Genomic DNA, 27,389 nt, shown 5'->3' on the forward strand with positions numbered 1-27,389 from the left:
TTGAGGGAGAGGTTGTTGTCCTGGCACCACACGGCCAGGTCTCTAACATCCTCTCTATAGGCTGTCTCGTCGTTGTCGGTGATCAGGCCTACCACTGTTGTGTCATTGGCAAACTCAATGATGGTGTTTGAGTCGTGCCTGGCCGTGCAGTCATGAGTGAACAGGGAGTACAGGAGGGGACCAAGCATGCACCCCTGAGGGGCCCCTGTGTTGAGGATCAGCGTGGCGGATGTGTTGTTTCCTACCCTTAGGATCATTGTAGAGGGAGGTGTTTACTCCCAGGTTCCTTAGCTTATTGATGAGCTTTGAGGGCACTATGGTGTTGAACGCTGAGCTGTGGTCAATTAACTTCTTAATATATAGGGGACGCTTGCGTCCCACTTGGCCAAAAGCCAGGGAAAATGCAGCACGGAAAATTCGAATAAAATGATATAAAAATCCAACTTTCATTAAATCACACATGTAAGATACTAAATTAAAGCTACACTCGTTGTGAATCCAGCCAACATGTCAGATTTTAAAAAGGCTTTTCAGCGAAAGCATAAGAAGCTATTATCTGATGATAGCACAACAGTAAACAAAGAGAGTAGCATATTTCAACCCTGCAGGCGCTACACAAAATGCAGAAATAAAATATAAAACATGCCTTACCTTTGATGAGCTTCTTTTGTTGGCACTCCAATATGTCCCATAAACATCACAATTGGTCCTTTTGTTCAATTCATTCCATCCAAATATATCCAAAATGTCCATTTATTTGGCGCGTTTGATCCAGAAAAAAATAGCTTCCAATTTGCGCAACGTCACTACAAAATATCTCAAAAGTTGCCTGTAAACTTTGCCAAAACATTTCAAACTACTTTTATAATACAACTTTAGGTATTTTTAGATGTTAATAATCGATCAAATTGAAGACAGGTCTATCTGTGTTCAATACAGGAAGACAACAAACCAACGCTACTTTTCAAGTCTTGCGCAACTCTCAACAGTGTTACTTCTTCATTGAACAAAGGAATAACCTCAACCAAATTCAAAAGACTGGTGACATCCAGTGGAAGTGGTAGGAACTGAAAATAAGTGCCTAAGACATATAATTTCCCAATGAGAACTCACTGAACAGACAGAGACCTAAAAAGAAAAATAATCTGAACGGTTAGTCATCTGGGTTTTGCCTGCTACATAAATTATGTTATACTCACAGACATGATTCAAACAGTTTTAGAAACTTCAGAGTGTTTTCTATCCAAATCTACTAATAATATGCATATCTTATATTCTTGGCATGAGTAGCAGTAAGTTGAAATTGGGCACGCTATTTATCCATAGGTGAAAATGCTGCCCCCTATACCATAAGAAGTTAATATCATTTTCACATAGGTGTTCCTTTTGTTCAAGGGCAGTGTGGAGTGCAATAGAGATTGCATCTGTGGATTTGGTAGGGCGGTATGCAAATTGGAGTGGGTCTAGAGTTTCTGGGATGATGGTGTGTTGATGTGAGCCATGACCAGCCTTTCAAAGCACTTCATGGCTACATGCATGAGTGCTACGGGTCGGTAATCATTTAGGCAGGTTACCTTAGTGTTCTTGGGCACAGACACTATGGTGGTCTGCTTAAAACATGTTGGTATTACAGACATAATCTTCAGCACCTCATCTTTCGGTCCTGGTAATCCGTCTGGCCCTGCGGCCTTGTGAATGTTGACCTGTTTAAAGGTCTTACTCACATTAGCTGCGGAGAGCACGATCACACAGTCTTCCGGAACAGCTGGTGCTCTCATGCATGTTTCAGTGTTATTTTCCTCGAAGCGAGTGTAGAAGTAGTTTAGCTGGTCTGGTAGGCTCGTGTCACTGGGCAGCTCTCGGCTGTGCTTCCCTTTGTAGTCTGTAATGGTTTGCAAGCCCTGCCACACCCTACGAGCGTCAGGGCTGGTGGAGTACGATTCAATCTTAGTCCTGTATTGACGCTTTGCCTGTTTGATAGTTCGTCGGACGCCATAGCAGGATTTCTTATAAGCTTCCGAGTTAGAGTCCCGCTCCTTGAAAGAGGCTGCTCGACCCTTTAGGTCTCTGTGTATGTTGCCTGTAATCCATGGCTTCTGGTTGGGGTATGTAGGTACGCTCACTGTGGGGATGACCTCGTCGATGCACTTATTGATGAAGCCAATCACTGATGTGGTGTACTCCTCAATGCCTTCAGAGGAATCACAGAATAGAGGAATCTTGTAGCTTAGCATCTGCTTTCTCTGGCCACTTTTTTATTGATTGAGTCACTGGTGCTTCCTGCTTCAATTTTTGCTTGTAAGCAGGAATCAGGAGGTTAGAATTATGGTCAGATTTGCCATATGGAGGGCGAGGGAGAGCTTTATATGCGTCTTTTTTTTAATTTTTAATTTTTTTTTATTTTACCTTTATTTAACCAGGCAAGTCAGTTAAGAACAAATTCTTATTTTCAATGACGGCCTGGGAACAGTGGGTTAACTGCCTGTTCAGGGGCAGAACGACAGATTTGTACCTTGTCAGCTCGGGGGTTTGAACTCACAACCTTCCGGTTACTAGTCCAACGCTCTAACCACTAGGCTACCCTGCCGCCCCAGGCGTGTGTGGAGTAAAGGTGGTCTAGAGTTTTTTTCACTCTGGTTGCACATTTACAATGCTGATAGAAATTTGGTAAGACCCATTTAAGTTTCCCTGCATTAAAGTCCACGGGCCACTAGGAGCGCCGCATCTGGGTGAGCATTTTCCTGTTTGCTTATGGCGGAATACAGCTCATTGAGTGCGGTCTTAGTGCCAGCCTTAGTCTATGGTGGTATGTAGACAGCTACGAAAAATACAGATGAAAACTCTCGAGGTAGATAGTGTGGTTTACAGCTTATCACGAGATACTCAGGCGAGCAAAACCTAGAGACTTCCTTAGATATTGTGCACCAGCTGTTATTTACAAAAATACATAGTGGGCCGCCCCTTGTCTTACCAGACGCCGCTGTTCTATCCTGCCGATTCAGCGTATAACCAGCCTGTTGATGTTGATGATGTCGTTGTTCAGCCATGACGTGAAGCATAAGATATTACAGTTTTGAATGTCATGTTGGTAGTTTAATCTTCCGTGTAGGTCATCAATTTTATCTTTCAAAGATTGAACGTTTGCTAGCAGAATGGAAGGCAGTGGGGGTTTATTCAATCACTTTCGAATGTGAATTCTTGCAGCTTGTTCCTCTTTGGTTTTAAACATTTTATATTGTCTTTTATACTGGCTCTGTGAGGTTGCTAACTTGGCTGTATTGCTGTCTCGTGATCTTATATACAGTGCTTATTTCTGCTCTTGCTGCAGCTTGTTCTGCCCAGTGGTGGAAAAATTACCCAATTGTCATACTTGAGTAAAGGTAAAGATACCTTAAAAGAAAAGTAAAAGTCACCCAGTGAAATTCTACTTGAGTAAAAGTCTAAAAGTATTTGTTTTTAAATATACTTAAGTATCAAAAGTAAATGTAATTGCTAAAATATACTTAAGTATCAAAAGTAAAAGTATAAATAATTCCAAATTCCTTATATTATGCAAACCAGATTGCACAATTTTCATGTTTTTTAAATTTACGTATAGCCAGGGGCACACTCCAACACAGAATTCACAAACAAAGCATTTGTGTCTAGGGAGTACACCAGATAAGATGCAGCAGGGATGACCAGGAATATTTTCTTGAAGTGTGTGAATTGGACAATTTTCCTGTCCTGCTAAGCATTCAAAATGTAATGAGGACTTTTTGGTGTAACGAGTAGTTTTGGGGGGTATCTGTCCATTACTATTTATATTTTTGACAACTTCACTACATTCCTGAAAAAAATCATGTACTTTTTACTCCATACATTTTCCCCAAGACTTAGAAGTATTCGTTACATTTTTACTGCTTAGCAGCACACGGAAATGGTCCAAATCACACATTTATCAGGGGAACAATCCTGGTCATCCTTACTGCTTCTGATCTGGCGGACTCACTAAACACAAATGCCTCGTTTGTAAATGTGTTTGAGTGATGGAGTCTTGTTTGATTAAGATAAGGACTTTGAAATCATTTAAACTTTTACTTTTGATACTTAAGTATATTTTAGCAATTACATGTACTTTTGATACTTACAGTTGAAGTCGGAAGTTTACATACACCTTAGCCAAATACATTTAAACTCAGTTTTTCAAAATTCCTGACATTTAATCCTAGTAAAAAAATTCTCGTTTTAGTTCAGTTAGGATCAACACTTTGTTTTAAGAATTTGAAATGTCAGAATAATAGTAGAGAGAATTATTTATTATTTATTAATTATTTCAGCTTCTATTTCTTTCATCACATTCCCAGTGGGTCAGAAGTTTACATACACTCAATTAGTATTTGGTAGCATTGCCTTTAAATTGTTTAACTTGGGTCAAACATTTCGGGCAGCCTTCCACAAGCTTTCCACAATAAGTTGGGTGAATTTTGGCCCATTCCTCCTGACAGAGCTGGTGTAATTGAGTCAGGTTTGTAGGCCTCCTTGCTCACACACGCTTTTTCAGTTCTGCCCACAATTTTTCTATGGGATTGAAGTCAGGGCTTGACTTTGTTGTCCTTAAGCCATTTTGCCACAACTTTGGAAGTATGCTTGGGGTCATTGTCCATTTGGAAGAACCATTTGCGACCCAGTTTTAACTTCCTGACAGATGTCTTTAGATGTTGCTTCAATATATCCACATAATTTTCCTCCCTCGTGATGCCGTCTATTTTGTGAAATGCACCAGTCCCTCCTGCAGCAAAGCACCCCCACAACATGATGCTGCCACCCCTGTGCTTCACGGTTGGGATGGCCTCATCAGACCGGAGGACATTTCTCCAAAAAGTTTTGATTTTCCCATAATGTCAAGAAAAGAGGCACTGAGTTTGAAGGTAGGCCTTGAAATACATCCACAGGTGCACCTCCAATTGACTCAAATTATGTCAGTTAGACTATCAGAAGCTTCTAAAGCCCTGACATCAATTTCTGGAATTATCCAAGCTGTTTAAAGGCACAGTCAACTTAGTGTATGTAAACTTCTGACCCACTGGAATTGTGATACAGTGAATTATAAGTGAAATAATCTATCTGTAAACAATTGTTGGCAAATTACTTGTGTCATGCACAAAGTAGATGTCCTAACCAACTTGCAAAAACTACAGTTTGTTAACTTCTTATGTCCCACCTGTCCAACATCCGGTGAAATTGCAGAGCACGAAATTCAAACTTCAGTATTATAAATATATAACTTTCATAAAATTACAAGTGTAATACATCAAAATAAAGCTTAACTTCTTGTTAATCCAGCCGCTGTGTAAGATTTCAAAAATTACTAATAAACTTTTCCAAACAAGTCAAACAACGTTTATAATCAAACAACGTTTATAATCAAACCTTAGGTACCCTAATACGTAAATAAACAATCAAATTTAAGACGGAGAACGCACTCTTTTCCACGCGCTTGGAAACACTACAGCCAAAATGGGAGCCACCGAGAAAAACTACAATTTCTGGCAAATTTTTCCAAAAACCAGCCCGAAACTCTTTCTAAAGACTGTTGACATCTAGTGGATGCCCTAGGAACTGCAATCTGGGAGGACCTTATAATAAAAGTGATAGTCATTGAAAATAGTCGTAGGCTGAATATATTTTTTTAGGGTGGTTTGTCCTCTGGGTTTCGCCTGCCATAATTTTAAGAGTTTTAGAAACTTTAGAGTGTTTTCTATCCAAATCTACAAATTATATGCATATCCTAGCTTCTGGGCCTGAGTAACAGGCAGTTTACTTTGGGCACACTTTTCATCCGGACGTCAAAATACTGCCCCCTACCCAAGAGAGGTTTCTGACTTCGACTGTAAGTATATTTAAAACTAAATACTTTTAGACTTTTACTCAAGTACTATTTTACTGGGTGACTTTTCAAATGAAATCAAATTGTATTGTATTGGTGTAGGTTGTTATACTTCAGAGTACCATTCTGAATTGTTCTTATTTTGGATGCGTTTACAAGACTAAAGTATTTAAACAGCTGCAGCCTGAAAAATTGTTCTTTAGTTTGTAGATTTAGCCATTTCAAAGTGGGAATGATCTCCACATCACGTCTCTGATCTAGTCCTTTTGTAGTATTGCCAACCATTTCAACATATAACGACAGCTCCATATTTTCTGGTCAAATGTACATTTTGTTGGAAGTGGGTTTTTTACCTAGTAGAAAAGGGGGGCATTCTATGGCGCCGTGTAGTGTCTGTGCTCACGGGGTCGTGGCCACTGACTAGTTAAACTTTATATGAAAACCAATACTCTCATTTAGAAGGCTAACATCACATTGAATCTTTTCACAAATAGTTTAATATGTAATCATACACGTTTCACAACATTTAGACGTAAACCCCATAATTGAGAAGTGTACACAACCAAAGGCACAGTAATGTGAGTTTCCTGTCCTTCATGAGATCACCAAATGAAACAAACTCAACATGACTGTCCCTTAAGTGTCCACGGACCATTCCCACATTCTCAAAAATATAAATATTGTTTAATTCTCCAATTTGGGGATTTGAATGTCTTTCTTCTCCATTGGTCTACGGTTTGATCGTCCTTTAACCCTTTGTTACCGTTGTGCTCTGACACTTTGTGTGGGTTGGGTGCAGGAACGTAGCGAACAGGTCGATTGTAGCAGTAGTCGTTTTGATGGCGTCGTACTTTATTGGAGTAGTGGTTTCGTGGTAGAAACTGTTGTTGTGCGTCATCTCTCAACCCTCCAATACCTGATAATGTACCCTCTAACTGGAGTGAGTGCTCCTGGTCAAACTTCAAAACCGAGTTGTCTTTGCTCTCAAAGAGGCACTATATTACTCAGTGCCGGATGGCCAAGAATAGAAGACTGAGGGACACATGAGGGAGGCAAAGTCTGAAAACTTCTATCGTCTTCACTCCTTTGAGTACCGGGCTCCGGTTGCGTAGTCACGCTGTAGCGCGTTACCATTCTGAAATTCCACCAGATTGTACCTAAGGTTGGTATTCTGCTGCATTGCAGAGTCCACTTACTTGAGCACTAAGAGTACTGATTTTGGACATGTGAGCATCGCACTTGCCCTTTCGGTCTCATACTTATCTGCCATGGTTTGCAGACAGAGGTCTTGAGTATGGAGCGAGAGATTCATTGATGAGAATTCCTCGAGGGATTCATTGATGAGATTTCCTCCGCCCGCTTAGAAATCAATAGTTCCATATTCATCACCTGAGTTCTCTCATCATTAATTTGGTCAGCGGAATTCAATGAGTTCTGCTGATTTGTCATCCAACTTAGTCATTGTGTTCATTAATGGAACGTCTTTGGCAGAACGTTACTCTGAGTAACGTTCAACAAAACTGCATGCATGTTATCACGTTTTGCTCTTCTGATTGTAGATAACTTGTCAGATTTATCTAGTTTTGCGTGGACATCGTCGTATTTAGTTTTGGCTAAATCGAGTGGATCCTGTAGAATACGATTTTGTTCCTGAAGAATACAATTTTGTTGAAGAATGCTCATGCTCGTTCATTGTCATAAGTTTTTGCAAATACATTAATTAAATTGTTCAGTTTTCAAACGCAGTTCCATAGCTAGCATAATTTTTCCCTTTTCTGCTTTTGTCATTAGTTTCCCTGTTCTCTCCACCTGTCCCTTTATGTCTACCATTTCCTGCTTGTGCTTCAGCTGTGCACTGCGGTATTGGCCCGATGTCAATCTTGGATGGCAAGACATCAGGGCTAAACTGGAGAGAACCTTTACAAGGCATGCACCCGAAGGTTGATTTCGGAAAGAGTTTGTTGCGATTTCTACAGTTTTCCCGCCAATGGCATAGTTAGGGTTGGTATCGTTGCTGAGGTCAGAGATCAATCCTTTAATGGGCGAGAGTTCACAAATGAGTGGGGGAGTGGAGACCACCCCCTCTGATAGCTTGCACATTATTTGAAAGATTGAGAGGAAAAAGTTTCCTATTTTTTTCAAAGTTTGGGTTGGGAATTCGTTGGAAACTGCAAAAACTATTTTAATCCATTTCTAGATGTTAATGAACCATCACTTCTGTATCCGGAATGTTGGAGTTGAACGTGAATGAATTTGCAAAGCAAATTGAATGGATTAATCAATGATAATGATTAATCATACCTGGTTAGGCTATCTGGGAATTCAACTTTAATTAACCTGAGAAGTTGGTTCATCTAGGTTAATATGGGAAAGTTTAAAATGTATCATTAAATTGGAAGAACCTGAAAAGGTATGTTCGACAATCTTGACATCTTATCAATTGAGATTAGCTGGGATTATCAGAAATGTAAACAGTATTTTAAATGTTAGGGTACTGTAATGCTCATCGGAAGAAGTGTAACAAGGTGCAGCGTGATAAGTGTTCATACTTTAATTACAACTGAACACTAAACAGAACAACAAAAGAAACAAAGAACGTCACGTTCTGAAGGCTACACAGAGCTAACAAAAAAACAACATCCCACAACCTAAGGTGGCAAAACAGGCTGCCTAAGTATGATTCCCAATCAGAGACAACGATAGACAGCTGTCCCTGATTGAGACCCATACCTGGGCAAAACATAGAAACACAAAACCTAGAAATAAAGAACATAGAATGCCCACCCAAATCACACCCTGACCAAACCAAATAGAGACATAAAAATCTCTACGGTCACCAGGTTCACATATCCCTAAGGCTGAAGCCACATGGGATTCCTGCGAAGGCGGGACTTCCGTCAGTACTGGGGGTTTGTACTCAATGAGCTTTGCAAAAGCAAATGTTTTTTTTTTTTTTTTTTAATTTTACCCCTTTTTCTCCCCAATTTCGTGGTATCCAATTGTTGTAGTAGCTACTATCTTGTCTCATCGCTACAACTCCCGTACGGGCTCGGGAGAGCGTCCTCCGATACACAACCCAACCAAGCCGCACTGCTTCTTAACACAGCGCACATCCAACCCGGAAGCCAGCCGCACCAATGCGCCGGAGGAAACACTGTGCACATGGCCACCTTGGTTAGCGTACACTTCGCCCAGCCCGCCACAGGAGTCGCTGGTGCACGATGAGACAAGGACACCCCTACCGACCAAGCCCTCCCTAACCCGGGCAAAGCTAGGCCAATTGTGCGTCGCCCCACGGACCTCCCGGTCGCGGCCGGTTACGACAGAGCCTGGGCGCAAACCCAGGGACTCTGATGGCACAGCTGGCGCTGCAATACAGCGCCCTTAACCACTGCGCCACCCGGGAGGCCTGCAAAAGCAAATTTGACTGATTAATCAATGTTAACGATAAATCAAACCTTTATAGGCTATTTGGGAATTAAACTTTAATTAACCTGAAAGCCTAGCTGTATCAAGGTTAATGTGGAAACGTTTCAATTGTCTCATTTGTACAAACCAATCAATTTGAATATTATTTCAAATGTCCATTTGAAAAAGGTAATTCTTGCAATTTTACCTCTTAGTTAAATTTAATGAGGCAACGATATCCAGTCAGTTGAGATTGGCTGGATATCATAAGTAACCACTAGTTAAACGTGATACACGTTGGGTGTCACATAAATAATATATATTTTTAGATTACTGCCGATTCTTCACCACCAGGGGTCACTGATCACAGAAAGCTGAAATCAAACGGAAGTACAAAGGGCGGGACTTCAGTCGCCCAAGACCGAGGAATTTCAACATGACATAGGAAAAACTAAATGGCTGCTCTCCCTTTGTTAGCTCTAGCATATCGTGCAAGCCAATCCTACTTTGTAAACTTTCAAGCATAACATAGGATCCCCTTAAACAAGGGAACGGTTTTACTAGTAATCGTCTTACATTCAAACCTTTTCTGTGTTATTTTTTGTGATGTATTACCGGAACTCGCGGTAAACAAAGAAATATAGGTGGCCTACTCACGCTACTGAAAACGCGAGGGACAGAGATGATTATCGCTTGGTTAGCTAATATCTCAAATTTAATTTGGCTGGCCCTATGTACGGGGTAGTTTTTAATAGTCACAGTGGGAACAACATTGCCTATACACTTCTGTGTATACGTCAATGTTATTCTCGGATGCTACCCGGAACATATCCCAGTCTGTGTGATCCCAGTCCGCTCAATCTAGAAGCATGGATTCCGATTGGGCAGCCCAGCATTGAATAGACCTTAGCACAGGTACTTTCTGTTTGAGTTTCTGCCTATAGGAAGGGAGTTGGATGGAGTTGTGATCTGATGTGCCAAAGGGATGGCGATATTTTAACTTTTACTCAATTATGACAATTAGGTACTTTTTCCCACCACTGAGGAGTACTTTAAAGTATTTTTACTTAAGAAATTTAAACCAATAGTTCTGCCTCACAGGCCAATTCCTAGAGAAAGGCTCTCTTATCCCTGAGAGCAGGTATTCAAACGGGGCTATACATTTGGGTGAGGTTTTTTTCTCCCCTGAGTAGCCTCGTTTCACTGCCAAAAATAACATTAAACCATCTAGTGTTCAGTGAAATAACACAATGTCAAATACAGGTAGCCTAGTCAAATAATTAATATCCAATCACATTAACCGTTACTCTCTCGTGGGAACTCCCCTAACGGTCCGTATGTAGCCAAACGTAGCTGCTGCTCATTCCATTTGCTCGAAAATTGATAAATGGTTAAAAAAAAGTAAGGCCCATAGAGACACATACCAGTTCTACAGGTAGTACTGCTACTACCAGCAGTACTACACATGCACCTGTCGACGACACAAGTTGTTCTGCTTCCACGAGCACATCCAATGCTAGCATCAGTAATTCTACATTTGTTGTTAGCCCAGCTAGCATGGACACTGACAGTTGAGAATCTGTTGCAGCAGAAGAGCTACTGCCCCCTTACCTGGGAAAGCACCAAAAACAGTCAGGGACGTTGGACCATCAAAGAGGTGCAAATATGATGAGAACTACATTGATTTGGGGTTCACTTATATTGGGAGTAGTGCCTTTCCTCAGCCACTGTCATGTACTGTCATGTTGTGTCTTGTCTCTGTCCTTTCCCTTCACCCTGTCTCCCTCTGCTGGTCGTTGTTAGGTTACCTTTTCTCCCCCGCTTTCCCCCAGCTGTTCCTTGTCTCCTCTGACTACCCATTCACCCCGTTTCCCACCTGTTCCCTTTTTCCCTCTGATTAGGTCCCTATATCTCTCTCTGTTTCTGTTCCTGTCCTTGTCGGATTCTTGTTTGTTGTGTTTCATGCCTGAGCCAGACTATCGTCATGTTTGCTGTAACCTTGTCCTGTCCTGTCGGAATCTGCCGGTCTATCTGAGCCTACCTATGTTTGGTTATTAAAGAAGCTCTGTTTAAGTTAGTTCGCTTTTGGGTCCTCATTCACTCACCATAACAGAAGAATCCGACCAAGAATGGACCCAGCGACTTCGGATCCTCTCCACTCAGCCGTCGGGATCCAGGGAGCGATGCTAGGCAGACACGAGCAGGAAGTGTCTGCTGCTCGACATGCCGTTGAGACCCTGGCCACCCAAGTCTCCAACCTCACAGAACAGGTTCACCATCTCCGCCTCGATCCACCGGCCACTTCCAGGGCTTTCGAATCTCCGGAGCCCAGAATCAATAACCCGCCGTGTTACTCTGGGGAGCCCACTGAATGCCGCTCGTTCCTCACCCAGTGTGATATTGTGTTTTCTCTCCAGCCCAACACTTACTCCAGGAGCACTGCTCGTGTTGCCTACGTCATATCTCTCCTTATTGGACGGGCTCGTGAGTGGGGCACGGCAATCTGGGAGGCAAGGGCTGAGTGTACTAACCAGTATCAGGACTTTAAGGAGGAGATGATACGGGTTTTTGATCGATCTGTTTTTGGGGAGGAGGCTTCCAGGGCCCTGTCTTCCCTATGTCAAGGCAATCGATCCATTACAGACTACTCTATTGAGTTTCGCACTCTTGCTGTCTCCAGTGGCTGGAACGAGCCGGCCTTGCTCGCTCGTCTTCTGGAGGGTTTCCGCGCAGAGGTAAAGGATGAGATTCTCTCCCGGGAGGTTCCTTCCAGCGTGGATTCCTTGATTGAACTCGCTATTCGCATTGAGCGACGGGTTGATCTTCGTCACCGAGCTCGTGGAAAGGAGCTCGCGCTCTCCGTCGCCTCCCTCTCCGCATCACTACCATCTTCCTCTGCCGGCTCGGGTGCTGAGCCCATGCAGCTGGGAGGTATCCGCATCTCGACTAAGGAGAGGGAACGGAGAATCACCAACCGCCTCTGTCTCTATTGCGGTTCCGCTGGTCATTTTGTCACTTCATGTCCAGTAAAAGGCCAGAGCTCGTCAGTAAGCGGAGGGCTACTGGTGAGCGCTACTACTCCTGTCTCTCCTTCAAGATCCTGCACTACCTTGTCGGTCCATCTACGCTGGACCGGTTCGTCAGCTTCCTGCAGTGCCTTAATAGACTCTGGGGCGGAGGGCTGTTTTATGGACGAGACCTGGGCTCGGGAACATGACATTCCTCTCAGACAGTTAAAGGAGCCCACGGCCTTGTTCGCCCTGGATGGTAGTCCTCTCCCCAGGATTCAGCGTGAGACGCTACCTTTAACCCTCACTGTTTCTGGTAATCATAGTGAAACCATTTCTTTTTTAATTTTTCGTTCACCTTTTACACCTGTTGTTTTGGGCCATCCCTGGCTAGTTTGTCATAATCCTTCCATTAATTGGTCTAGTAATTCTATCCTCTCCTGGAACGTCTCTTGTCATGTGAAATGTTTAATGTCTGCTATCCCTCCTGTTTCCTCTGTCTCTTCTTCACAGGAGGAGCCTGGTGATTTGACAGGGGTGCCGGAGGAATATCACGATCTGCGCACGGTGTTCAGTCGGTCCAGGGCCACCTCTCTTCCTCCACACCGGTCGTATGATTGTAGTATTGATCTCCTTCCGGGAACCACCCCCCCCCCCCGGGGTAGACTATACTCTCTGTCGGCTCCCGAACGTAAGGCTCTCGAAGATTATTTGTCTGTAGCTCTTGACGCCGGTACCATAGTCCCCTCCTCCTCTCCCGCCGGAGCGGGGTTTTTTTTTGTCAAGAAGAAGGACGGGTCTCTGCGCCCCTGCATAGATTATCGAGGGCTGAATGACATAACAGTGAAGAATCGTTATCCGCTTCCTCTTATGTCTTCAGCCTTCGAGATCCTGCAGGGAGCCAGGTTTTTCACTAAGTTGGACCTTCGTAACGCTTACCATCTCGTGCGCATCAGGGAGGGGGACGAGTGGAAGACGGCGTTTAACACTCCGTTAGGGCACTTTGAATACCGGGTTCTTCCTTTCGGCCTCGCTAACGCTCCAGCTGTCTTTCAGGCATTAGTCAATGATGTCCTGAGAGACATGCTGAACATCTTTGTTTTCGTTTACCTTGACGATATCCTGATTTTTTCACCGTCACTCCAGATTCATGTTCAGCACGTTCGACGTGTCCTCCAGCGCCTTTTAGAGAATTGTCTTTTTGTGAAGGCTGAGAAGTGCACTTTTCATGCCTCCTCCGTCACATTTCTCGGTTCTGTTATTTCCGCTGAAGGCATTAAGATGGATCCCGCTAAGGTCCAAGCTGTCATTGATTGGCCCGTCCCTAAGTCACGCGTCGAGCTGCAGCGCTTTCTCGGCTTCGCGAACTTCTATCGTCGTTTCATCCGTAATTTCGGTCAGGTGGCAGCTCCTCTCACAGCCCTTACTTCTGTCAAGACGTGCTTTAAGTGGTCCGTTTCCGCCCAGGGAGCTTTTGATCTCCTCAAGAATCGTTTTACATCCGCTCCTATCCTTGTTACACCTGACGTCTCTAGACAGTTCGTTGTCGAGGTTGACGCGTCAGAGGTGGGCGTGGGAGCCATCCTTTCTCAGCGCTCCCTCTCTGACGACAAGGTCCACCCATGCGCGTATTTTTCTCATCGCCTGTCGCCGTCGGAACGTAACTATGATGTGGGTAACCACGAACTGCTCGCCATCCGGTTAGCCCTAGGCGAATGGCGACAGTGGTTGGAGGGGGCGACCGTTCCTTTTGTCGTTTGGACTGACCATAGGAACCTTGAGTACATCCGTTCTGCCAAACGACTTAATGCGCGTCAGGCGCGTTGGGCGCTGTTTTTCGCTCGTTTCGAGTTCGTGATTTCTTATCGTCCGGGCTCTAAGAACACCAAGCCTGATGCTTTGTCTCGTCTCTTCAGTTCTTCAGTAGCCTCCACTGACCCTGAGGGGATTCTCCCTGAGGGGCGTGTTGTCGGGTTGACTGTCTGGGGAATTGAGAGGCAGGTAAAACAAGCGCTCACTCACACTCCGTCGCCGCGCGCTTGTCCTAGGAACCTTCTTTTCGTTCCCGTTCCTACTCGTCTGGCCGTTCTTCAGTGGGCTCACTCTGCCAAGTTAGCCAGCCACCCTGGCGTTCGGGGTACGCTTGCTTCCATTCGCCAGCGTTTTTGGTGGCCCACCCGGGAGCATGACACGCGTCGTTTCGTGGCTGCTTGTTCGGTCTGCGCGCAGACTAAGTCCGGTAACTCTCCTCCTGCCGGCCGTCTCAGGCCGCTTCCTATTCCCTCTCGACCGTGGTCTCACATCGCCTTAGATTTTGTCACCGGACTGCCTTCGTCAGCGGGGAAGACTGTTATTCTTACGGTTGTCGATAGGTTCTCTAAGGCGGCTCATTTCATTCCCCTTGCTAAGCTTCCTTCTGCTAAAGAGACGGCACAAATCATCATCGAGAATGTTTTCAGAATTCATGGCCTTCCGTCAGACGTCGTTTCGGACAGAGGTCCGCAATTCACGTCTCAATTTTGGAGGGAGTTTTGCCGTTTGATTGGGGTTTCCGTCAGTCTCTCTTCCGGCTTTCACCCCCAGTCTAACGGTCAAGCAGAACGGGCCAATCAGACTATTGGTCGCATCTTACGCAGTCTTTCTTTTCGTAACCCTGCGTCTTGGTCAGAACAGCTCCCCTGGGCAGAATACGCCCACAACTCGCTTCCTTCGTCTGCGACCGGGCTATCTCCTTTTCAGAGTAGCCTCGGGTACCAGCCTCCGCTGTTCTCATCTCAGTTCGCCGAGTCCAGCGTCCCCTCCGCTCAGGCTTTTGTCCAACGTTGCGAGCGCACCTGGAAGAGGGTCAGGTCTGCACTTTGCCGTTATAGGACGCAGACTGTGAGGGCTGCTAATAAGCGTAGAACTAAGAGTCCTAGATATTGTCGCGGTCAGAGAGTTTGGCTCTCCACTCAGAACCTTCCCCTTAAGACGGCTTCTCGCAAGTTGACCCCGCGGTTCATTGGTCCGTTCCGTATTTCTCGGGTCATTAATCCTGTCGCAGTTCGACTTCTTCTTCCGCGATACCTTCGTCGCGTCCACCCGGTCTTCCATGTCTCCTGCATCAAGCCCGTCCTTCGCGCCCCCGCTCGTCTTCCCCCCCCCCCCCCATCCTTGTCGAGGGCGCACCCATCTACAGGGTCCGTAGAATTTTGGACATGCGTCCTCGGGGCCGTGGTCACCAGTACCTCGTAGATTGGGAGGGGTACGGTCCTGAGGAGAGGAGTTGGGTTCCCTCTCGGGACGTGCTGGACCGTGCGCTGATCGAGGATTTCCTCCGTTGCCGCCAGGTTTCCTCCTCGAGTGCGCCAGGAGGCGCTCGGTGAGTGGGGGGGTACTGTCATGTACTGTCATGTTGTGTCTTGTCTCTGTCCTTTCCCTTCACCCTGTCTCCCTCTGCTGGTCGTTGTTAGGTTACCTTTTCTCCCCCGCTTTCCCCCAGCTGTTCCTTGTCTCCTCTGACTACCCATTCACCCCGTTTCCCACCTGTTCCCTTTTTCCCTCTGATTAGGTCCCTATATCTCTCTCTGTTTCTGTTCCTGTCCTTGTCGGATTCTTGTTTGTTGTGTTTCATGCCTGAGCCAGACTATCGTCATGTTTGCTGTAACCTTGTCCTGTCCTGTCGGAATCTGCCGGTCTATCTGAGCCTACCTATGTTTGGTTATTAAAGAAGCTCTGTTTAAGTTAGTTCGCTTTTGGGTCCTCATTCACTCACCATAACAGCCACAGTGTGTTATATGTGCAAAAGTACTATCTCACAACTCAATGAAACCTTCACTCCTGTTCATACATTTAGAAACAAAACATGTACATTTGAAAAATAAGACACAGGTGTTTTTTGAGTGAGAACTAAGATGACTTTCGAGTAGTAAGACATGTATAAAAGCAACAGATACAATTAATAAGACATTGCTATTCTGCAAACCACTGGAAACCAGGACAACAGGAGATGATATTTTTAAAGTACTGGACAGCTTTGTGACATCAAATGGACTTTGGTGGTCAAGATGTGTTGGTATCTGTACTGATGGCGCAAAAGCCATGAAAGGGAGACATAGTGGAGTGGTAATGCGCATGCAAGCAGTTGCTCTCTACACCACTTGGGTACACTGCAGAATCCACCGAGAGGCTCTTGCTGCCAAAGGAATGCCTGACAGCTTGAAAGACGTTTTGGACACTACAGTGAAAATGGTTAACTTTGTTAAAGCAAGGCCCCTGAACTCTCGTGTATTTTATGCACTATGCAATGATATGGGCAGCGATCATGTAACGCTTTTACAACATACAGAACTGCGTTGGTAATCAAGGGGCAAGGTATTGACACGTTTTTTTAAATTGAGAGACGAGCTTCAAGTCTTCTTTAATGACCATAATTTTCACTTGTCTGACCGCTGTGGTGAGTTATTCACAATTATTAATTATTATTATATTATTATTTGTGTCCTGGTCCTATAAGAGCTCTTATTAGAGCTCTTCCCACGAGCCGGGTTGTGACAAAAAACTCACACTTGTTCTCATGTTTAATAAATGTATGGTATATTGTGTGTGTGGCAGGCATGCTTACAATAATGGCAAAAACAACATTTGAGAGTGCGCTGACCCTGATGCTAGAGGGGGTACGCAGCTGATGGTTGAATGTTTGAAGAGGTAGGGGACTATAAACATTTTGGATCCACTGCCTTAGAGCACTCTTTTTTACCTTTTTGTCCTTGGTCTTATATTCTTGCTGTGCTCACTCAATCTTTGGCCAGCTTTCTCTCATCTAGTTTCTTCCATGTATCTTGTGTTAACCACTTCTTGCCCTTTTTCTTTCAAATGCCAATAACTTTCTTTGCGGTTTCTGTGTACTCATTCTTGATGTTACTCCACGTGGTTTCAACTGTGCCCTGGTCTTCTTCCTCTGCACTGGCTAATGGACTGAAGCGATTTCTTCACTCAACGGTTAAAGCTTTCGGGCCAGTAGCTTTCAGTTGGCACTGGCCCGGTGTGCCACTGGCAAATTTACCTGAATGTCAAGCTCTGGCTTTTACACTCTTCGGGAAAAAAAGGTGCTATCTAGAACCTTAAATGGTTCTTCGGCTGTTCCCATAGGAGAACCCTTTGAAGAACCCGTTTTGTTCCAGGTAGAACCCTTTTCTACAGATGGTTCTACATGAAACCCAAAAGGTTTCTACCCGGAACCAAAAAGGGTTCTCCTATGTGGACAGCCGAAGAACCCTTTTTCATAAATGTGCATCTTTTTTTGAAAGGCTTTATGAATATTAGTTATTTTTGTGTTGTATTTTTAAATTTCTGTCTGTGACAGGACATTGACACCCAACCACATAGCATAAAAGAGGTTAATCATTTGAACATTTGAGTAAACATTTGCTGGATGTGAAATGCTCATAACAAACCTTAAAAGGTCAATGTTAGTGTGTAAGAAGGGGAAAAGAGGAAATGCAGCTACAGAACGAGTGTTACGCAGCAAACATTATACACACACACACACACATTAAATTGAATATGTGGACATCTATAAGTACCTAAGTGTCTGGCTAGACTGCAAACTCTCCTTCCAGACTCATATCAAACATCTCCAATCGAAAATCAAATCAAGAGTCGGCTTTCTATTCCGCAACAAAGCCTCCTTCACTCACGCCGCCAAACTTACCCTTGTAAAACTGACTATCCTACCGATCCTCGACTTCGGCGATGTCATCTACAAAATTGCTTCCAACACTCTACTCAGCAAACTGGATGCAGTTTATCACAGTGCCATCCGTTTTGTCACTAAAGCACCTTATACCACCCACCACTGCGACTTGTATGCTCTAGTCGGCTGGCCCTCGCTACATATTCATCGCCAGACCCACTGGCTCCTGGTCATCTACAAGTCCATGCTAGGTAAAGCTCCGTCTTATCTCAGTTCACTGGTCACGATGGCAACACCCATCCGTAGCACGCGCTCCAGCAGGTGTATCTCACTGATCATCCCTAAAGCCAACACCTCATTTGGCCGCCTTTCGTTCCAGTTCTCTGCTGCCTGTGACTGGAACGAATTGCAAAAATCGCTGAAGTTGGAGACTTTTATCTCCCTCACCAACTTCAAACATCTGCTATCTGAGCAGCTAACCGAGCGCTGCAGCTGTACATAGTCTATCGGTAAACAGCCCACCCATTTTTACCTACCTCATCCCCATACTGTTTTTATTTACTTACTTTTCTGCTCTTTTGCACACCAATATCTCTACCTGTACATGACCATCTGATCATTTATCACTCCAGTGTTGTTAATCTGCAAAATTGTAATTATTCGCCTACCTCCTCATGCCTTTTGCACACAATGTATATAGACTCCCCTTTTTTTTTCTACTGTGTTACTGACTTGTTAATTGTTTACTCCATGTGTAACTCTGTCTTGTCTGTTCACACTGCTATGCTTTATCTTGGCCAGGTCGCAGTTGTAAATTAGAACTTGTTCTCAACTAGCCTACCTGGTTAAATAAAGGTGAAATAAAAAAATATATATATATTTTTTTAAATTACTCCCTTATGCATGGCATAATGACATCATCCCTCTTCAGCGCCTCTTCAACGGAAACCAATCGAGTCAGTGTGTCCAAACTTCAATTGCCTCCTATTGATAGGAACATAATTACAAAAACCTTTCTGTAAGCCCCTCTTTAGAGAGACAGACAGAGGCAGGAGGCTAACAGGAGAGTGACAGGAGCTAACAGATCAGATCTGAGTTGAGGAAAGACAAACAGTTAGCAGGAAAGAAGGAGTAGAGGGTTGTGCCTCAGCATTCATTTCAATCTTCACAGAGAAAGAGGGTGAGAGACAGGGAGAGATGGAAGGAGGGAGTGAGAGAGTGATGATATGAATGTGTTGGACTCAGGTGATGGCCTGCTAAACAGCGATCGAGGAGGGAGAGAGAGAGGGAGCTAATTAATCACAACAAATGTTTACACATCTGCTGCTGTGCTGTGACCATATGCCCTCTATTCAATTAGGAGAATGAGACTTACTTCATGGCTCCACTACAGAGAATATAGGCCTACTTTGCTGGTTCATAATTAAAGTAATAATAGTCAATGCGGATACAAAATCAATATGACAATGTAGGTACTTAAGGTGAGAGCTTACCACAACTGGCATAGCTGTTAGATATGAGTACATTTTGCATGATGTTATGTAAGGCTACATTTTCCAGGATTATCTACAGAATACATTTTTTTCCTTGCCACTCGTGCCCACGATGCTGAATCTAGCATGAGTTAACCTTTGACGGCGTTGCTATTTTTGGGTCCGTCTCCGATGCTAGCTTTAGTGTTTTTAGCATAGATTTGATTACTGCTTTAAATCATCTACTCTTTTGGCTCGTTGGAACATCACGATGTCATCCATTGTGGAAGACTAGGGAAACAATCTACAAAAGAAACCTCCATAGGATTTATTGACAATCTCAAAGTTTGATTTGATTGGTTGACCTCACACGATCTAACACAAAACAGCCCCAACACATGAGGACCAAAGATAAGAGGATGTTTCTTCAGCTTCATCTCCGCCTCTTGCAGTGCAGAAAAGCAGCCGAGAACACAGACTCAATGTGGTGGATTGTTGCTCCTAATCCTTGGAGTGACGATTGAAAAAGTATACACCTGATACAGGCTATATTGGGTTTCGGAATTCTTCATATCTGAAGTCTTTGCTTTATTGGATTTAGCCAAGTCGGTGCCGTTTAAAATTAGGGAAGCCAGGTTTTTTTTGGATGATTGTCATTCATATTCCATCCTCCCAGCTCAATGTAACATCGATAGGCTTAGGCTACTACATGATACTCAAATTTTCCCTATGCCCATCATGAGGTTGCTACAACCTAGCCTACATAGGAAAGTTTATAACGTTAGTGCACAGTTTGAGAGACAAATTGGAGTCATCAAGGTGACACATTACGGATTTTGGGAAAGCCAGTGAATTTATTGAAAGTTCCCAGAATTGTGCAACTGTATTCTTGCCTGCATCTAGCTGATCTGGGATGTAATCATTAGTCCAAACAGTTGCAAAACATTCTGTTCTGAAACTAAAATAATAGCTTCTATTGGACAAATTCCCTCCCCTTTTCATTCCACTTGCTTCCATTTTAAAAATGTTTTCAAATCGGCAGATGGAATACACCCCTGATCACCTGCACACACAGTTCATTTTCATTGTAACCACATACTGCATCATCACTTTGTTTGTTATATAATTCCTTCTCACATCTACGTGCTCTCTTCCTCTCACCTTTTCCATTTGCATGTGGACTTCAGTGCACAACACAACAGCTGTCTGTGACCAGGCGCAAAAACCTCTGAAGCCAAATCTTCATACCATAACCTCTAACCTCTACACAGCCTACGTCGGAAACCCATCATCCAATCCATGTGTACAACAGCAAGCAGGTCATCAGTTACACCGGCGGGCCCCGGTGGCAATACATTAATAAAACAAAAGCTTACCTTGACTTGGAAGAGTTGCTGTGTTGGATAGCCTTAGCTAGCTAACTATCATAAATAACATTCCTCTCTGTTTGTTGAGTGGGCTACATTTGCTGCATTAGCTACTAAAGTGAAAGGTAAACTGAGATGAAACAAATACAACAAAATATAGCTAGCTAGTTCTCTCTCTTTCTCTCTCTCTCATTCTGCTACTTCACCTTAATTTTTGAAGAAATACATTTGTTCAAGACTGTTCAACTATTGTCTTTCTCTCTCTTTGTGTCAACTACTCACCTCACTTTATGCTACAGTGCTAGCTAACTTTAGCTTATGCTTTCAGTATTAGTTTCATTCTCGTATCATTTGATTTGATGGACAACATGTCAGTTCATATTGCAAGAGCTCTGATAGGTTGCAAGAGCTCTGACAGACATCCTCCAGAAGTTGTCATAATTGCTGTGTAAGTCTATGGAAGGGTTGAGAACCATGAGCCTCCTAGGTTTTGAATTGAAGTCAATGTACCCAGAGGAGGATGGAAAATAGCTCGCCTCCGGCTACATCATGGTGCTACCCTAGAGGGTGCTGTTAAAACTACTGTAGACCATTGCATAACAGCGTGTTTTAATCAGTTATTTGGTAACGTGAATATGTTTAGAATAGTTTTATCCAGTTTAATTTGTTTTATTTTGATGAAATTCACTGAGTTGGATGGTCCTCCCCTTTGTCCTCTGAGGAGTCTCCACTGCTGCAGAAGACGAAATTCTAAGACTCATTACTTGAAATGTAATGACGTGATTTCCAGTTTTTTTAATGATGTTTTCACACTATGAGGTTGAAATAGCACTCTGAAACTGTGAAAATTATGATAATGGTATTTTAGTGTAAGAGGTTTTGGAGAGACAAAACAGCCTTTTCAAGTGGGATAGAGTTTTTGGCCCAGAGCATGACATCACAGTCTGATCTGAATATTCTGACCAGTCATGTTTTATTTTCATATGCATCCTCCTGTTTTGAAGGGGTAAGCAGGATAGGTTTAAGAGTCCAGATGATCCTATCTGCCAATCTGGGCTGTGTATGTAAATATATTTACATTTGTATCAACATGCCACACGATCAGATTGAGCATTTCAATGGCAATACCTGGCTCTGGGAAATAAATAATAAAAATATATTTAGAGTTATTTTCATGAAATAAACACACACAGAGATTGATTAGACATACAGTGATGATTGAAACATTTTAAAGACTGCATGGGGGCTTTAAATGTTACTTCAATTGCGATTTCCAGTTGATTCTATGTTTATTTATTCCATACAGTTTACTTTGAGTCAGAGTGTGCACTGCAAAGGGAGACATGACCTGATTCTTGCAGGTTCACATGATTAGATATATCACCTCATTTGCCTGTGTGCTGCTTAGCATGAATGGTGTGACACCGATAAGGACATCTCTTTCTTTGGAAGACCCACCAAGCTTTCCCCACTAATCACAATTAATTTAATACACCATTGCCCGCACCCTTCAAACAGGATTCTCTCTTGGCCTCACTCTCACAAGGGCAATAGGGAGGTTGAAAGGGCTCTAGATGGAACCCAAAACGGTTCTACCTGGAACCAAAAAAGGTTCTTCAAAGGGTTCTGCAATGAGGACAGCCAAATAACACTTTTAGGTTCGAGATAGCACCTTTTTTTCTAAGAGTGTACAAACAGTAATGGTTTGTCATTTTTCAATCCACTTTGTTAATGCACAGAAGCTAATTGACACTTGTGTAAATGCATGTTATTAACACTATTTGAAAATCAAAGCATGTAAATCAGTAAAGAGAAGGTATACTGTATAAGCTCAATGTGCTAACTGGTAATATTGTTAAAGGAAAGTTCACTTTTTTTTATTAATCAAATGTATTTTTTTATGTCAATTGGAATTTCACTTAGTTTTGAGAAACTTACCCCACCAGTGATAAAAATAGAGATTTGTTTAAAAAAAAAAATTAACTTGACCTTTAAGCTTTATAACATAACTACACTATACACAAATATAAACACAACATGCAACAATTCCAGCGATTTTACTGAATTACAGTTCATTTAAGGAAATCAGTCAATTGAAATAAATTCATTAGGTCCTAATCTATGGATTTCACATGACTGGGAATACAGATATGCATCTGTTGGTCACAGATACCTTTAAAAAAAGGTAGGGCCGTGGATCAGAAAACCAGTCAGTATCTGGTGTGTGACCATGAGGTGATGGCGGTAGATGAATGGCACGACAATGGGCCTCGGGATCTCGTCACGGTATCTCTGTTCAATCAAATTGCCATTGATAAAATGCAATTGTGTTCCTTGTCCGTAGCTTATGCCTTCCCATAATCCCACCGCCAACATGGAGCGCTCTGTTCACAACGTTGACATCAGCAAACCACTTGCCTACACGACGCCATTTGCACAGTACAGTTGAAACCAGAATTGATACGTGAAGAGCACACTTCTCCAGCATGCCAGTGGCCATCGAAGGTGAGAATTTGCCCACTGAAGTCAGTTCCGACACCGAACTGCAGTCAGGTCAAGACCCTGGTGAGGAAGACAAGCACACAGATCAGCTTCCCGAGATGTTTCTGACAGTTGGTGAAGAAATGTGTCTGTTGTGCAAACCCACAGTTTCATCAGCTGTTTGGGTGGCTGGTCTCAGACGATTCCGGAGGTGAACATGCCAGATGTGGAGGCCCTGGGCTGGCGTGTTTACACGTGGTCTGCGGTTGTGAGGCCGTTTGGAAGTACTGACAAATTCTCTAAAATGACGTTGGAGGCGGCTTGTGCTAGAGAAATGAACATTCAGTTATCTGGCAACAGCTCTGGTGGACATTCCTGCATTCAGCATGCCAATTGCTTGCTCCCTAAAAACTATGTCGCACATCCGCATCTGCGGTGAAAGGTGACAGAGCTAGAGCGATGTTTGTCAGACCATGAAACATCTTGAAAATGTTTTTTCTCATAAAAACGTCTGTAGTGTCTTAACGGTTTGACTTACTGTCATGAACGCGGTGGTGTTCTCCGTTTTGCCCTACGAGTGTCTTGGAACTCATCTGAATTTGGTACAGCTGATCTGCCAGCTTCTGTCTGTAGCGTCCAAACAGTTTGGGATACACACTAATATGACCACTTTGTGGAAAAGTGAGACTCTCATGAACACGTATATGTCGATTGTTTTGCCCACACAGCCTCACAAGACTTGTTTGAAGGTTGCCTGGTGCCAGTTGAAAAAATGCATGGAGACTGTTTAGTGCCAAAAATTAAGGAGTTGTGGCTCAGTGGTCTAAGGAACTGCATTGCAGTGCTAGCTGTGCCACTAGAGATTCTGGGTTCGAGTCCAGGCTCTGCCGCAGCTGGGTCGCGACCGGGAGGCCCATGGGGCGGCGCACAATTGGCCCAGCGTCGTCCAGATTAGGGGAGGGTTTGGCCAGCAGGGAAATCCTTGTCTCATCGTGCACTAGCGACTCCTGTGGCGGGCCGGGCGCAGTGCACACTGACACAGTCGCCAGGTGTCCAGTATTTTGTCTGACACATTGGTGCGGCTGGCTTGTGTCAAGAAGCAGTGTGGCTTGGTTGAGTTGTGTTTCGGAGGACGCATGGCTCTCGACCTTCACCTCTACCGAGTCCATACAGGAGTTGCAGCGATGATACAAGACTGTAACTACTACCAATTGGATACCAATAAATTGGAGAGAAAAAAAATACAAAATACAAAAATACAAAAAATAAGGGGTTAATTAAGTACATGTCCTTTTTGGGGGACTCTCTGTCGTTCCGTGTAGTGAATTAGTTTTTTTATATTTGTTTTTGATACTTCAAGGGGTCTTAACATTCTAATTCAAATAGCAAAATGATCCTTGGTATGACCTTCTTAAAACAATTCCATATAGCTTACTAGAACTTAAAAGACCCCAGAAATTCTACTATTTCATCTCATGAAACATGAGACCAACACTTTATATGTTGCGTTTATATTTTTGTTCAGTATATATCCTTATTTACTTTAAGGGGCAATCTGTGATTGATACATCATTTGTTTTACTTTTAAATTCAATATATATTCCTATTGATTCTTGAATAATATAACTTATACATGCCGAATGAGCTTAGTTCAATTGTGTTAGCCCATCAGAACCCAAAATATAAGCTTGTTTTACTCCTTTGTTTGTAAACAACATAACCATGTAAACAAACACTGTATTGCCTCAAACATGGGGTTACATTTCTCCAGGCCCATCCTTCAGCTATTTACTCAATTATTGTTTAAACTACATATTGCTCCTTTAAAGAAAAATCTATGCATTTTAGTCCATTCCATAAGTATATTCCATTCTTTCATGCTTCACCAACAGTTGTGTGATATGGCCATTTTCTTCAGAAAGGAGAGTGTGGCTAGCAACTGCATTGTGACAGCCAATGTAGCATTTGACTAGGCGTAAATTTATTTGATATCCATAATATCATCAGCATCATCATTATTATATCACTCGCCATCAATGTGGGATGTGTCTTCTCTGTGTCAGCCATGATAAGCCAGGCATTCTGTGTTTAGTCCCCATCGTCACCTTGTCTGTCACTCAACAATTCCACCATTAAACCGTCCTCATGCCTTCTCTCAGATTCTCTCTCTCTTTCTCTCTCTCCCCTTTCCATTTATCATGCACTCACTATTCATTTGTTCTCTCTATCTCTTTATTTTTCACACACACAACCATACAGTGCCTTCGGAAAGTATTCATACCCTTTGACTTGTTCCACATTTTGTTGTTACAGCCTTATTCTAAAGTGGATTAAATAAAACAATTTCCTCATCAATCTACACACAATGATGACTAAGTGAAAAAAGTTTTTATTTTATTTTAGCAAATGTATTAAAATGTAAAAAAAAACAGAAATACCTTATTTACATAAGTATTCAGATCCTTTCTTATGAGACTCAAAATTGAGGTCAGGTGCATCCTGTTTCCATTGATCATCCTTGAGATGTTTCTACAACTTGGAGTCCACCTGTGGTAAATTAAGTTGATTGGACATGTGGAAAGGCACACACCTGTCTATCTAAGGTCCTACAGGTTGACAGTGCATATCAGAGCAAAAACCAAGCCATGAGGTCGAAGGAATTGTCCGTAGAGCTCCAAGACAGGTTTATGTTGAGGCACAGATCTAGGGAAGGGTACAAAAAAGATTATGCAGCATTGAAGGTCCCCAAGAACACAGCAGCCTCCATCTGGATATCAAATGGAGTAAGTTTGGAACCACCAAAACTCTTCCTAGAGCGCTCAGGACCTCAGACTGGGGTGAAGGTTCACCTTCCAACAGGACAACGACCCTAGGCACACAGCCAAGACAACACAGGAGTAGCTTCGGGACAAGTCTCCGAATGTCCTTTAGTGGCCCAGCCAGAGCCCGGACTTGAACTCGATCAAACATCTCTGGAGAGTTGTGCATCTCTGAAAATTGCTGTGCTGTAATGCTCCCCATCCAACCTGACAGAGCTTGAGAGGATCTGCAGAGAAGAAATGGAAGGAACTCCCCAAATACAGGTGTGCCAAGCTTGTAGCGTCATACTCAAGAAGACTCGATGCTGTAATCACTGCCAAAGTTGCCTCAACAAAGTACTGCGTAAAGGGTCTGAATACTTATGTAAATGTAATTTTACAATTTTATGTTTTTATAAATTAGCCTACATTTCTAAAAAATTGTTTATGCTTTGTCATTATGGGGTATTCTGTGTAGATTAATGAGGAAGATAACACTTTTATGGGGTATTATGTGTAGTAGATTGATGAGGAGCCAAAAATCTCAAGTGTGGACTCATCAGACCATAGGACAGATTGTCTGGTCTGGTCTGGTCTAATGTCCGTTGCCCGTGTTTCTTGGCCCAAGCAAGTCTCTTCTTCTTAGTGTCCTTTAGTAGTGGTTTCTTTGCAGCAAATCGACCATGAAGGCCTGAATAACAGTCTCTGGACAGTTGATGTTGAACTCTGTGAAGCATTTATTTGGGCTGCAATCTGAGGTGCAGTTAACTCTAATGAACTTATCCTCTGCAGCAGAAGTAACTCTGCCCTTCCTTTTCTCTGGCGGTCCTCATGAGAGCCAGTTTCAACATCTTGCTTAATGGTTTTTGCGACTGCACTTAAAGAAACTTTAAAAGTTCCTGACATTTTCCATAATGACTGACCTTCATGTCTTAAAGTAAAGATGGACTGTCGTTTCTCTTTGCTTATTTGAGCCGTTCTTGCCATAATATAGACTTAGCCTTATTTGGCCATCTTCTGTATTCCACCCCTACCTTGTCACAGCACAACTCATTGGCTTAAACGCATTAAGAAGGAAAGAAATTCCACAAATTAACTTTTAACAAGGCACACCTGTTAATTGAAATGCATTCCAGGTGACTACCTCATGAAGGTGGTTGAGAGAATGTCAAGAGTGTGCAAAGCTGTCATCAAGGGTGGCTACTTTGAAGAATCTCAAATGTAAAATATATTTAGATTTGTTTAACACTTTTTTAGTTACTACATGATTCCATATGTGTTTTTTCATAGTGTTTATGTCTTCATTATTATT

General features: G+C 43.1%; 1 protein-coding gene across 1 annotated transcript in view; it reads left to right on the forward strand.

The window, feature by feature from the left end:
* The window catches only part of LOC110537567 (G protein-activated inward rectifier potassium channel 2), a 117,756-nt gene that overhangs the window by 30,544 nt on the left and 59,823 nt on the right, over nt 1-27,389 (forward strand). The gene's annotated exons all lie outside the window — the stretch shown is intronic.

This window comes from Oncorhynchus mykiss, chromosome 12 (genome assembly GCF_057628025.1).
Source record: "Oncorhynchus mykiss isolate SJ-2025 chromosome 12, ASM5762802v1, whole genome shotgun sequence".
Lineage (NCBI taxonomy): Eukaryota > Metazoa > Chordata > Actinopteri > Salmoniformes > Salmonidae > Oncorhynchus > Oncorhynchus mykiss.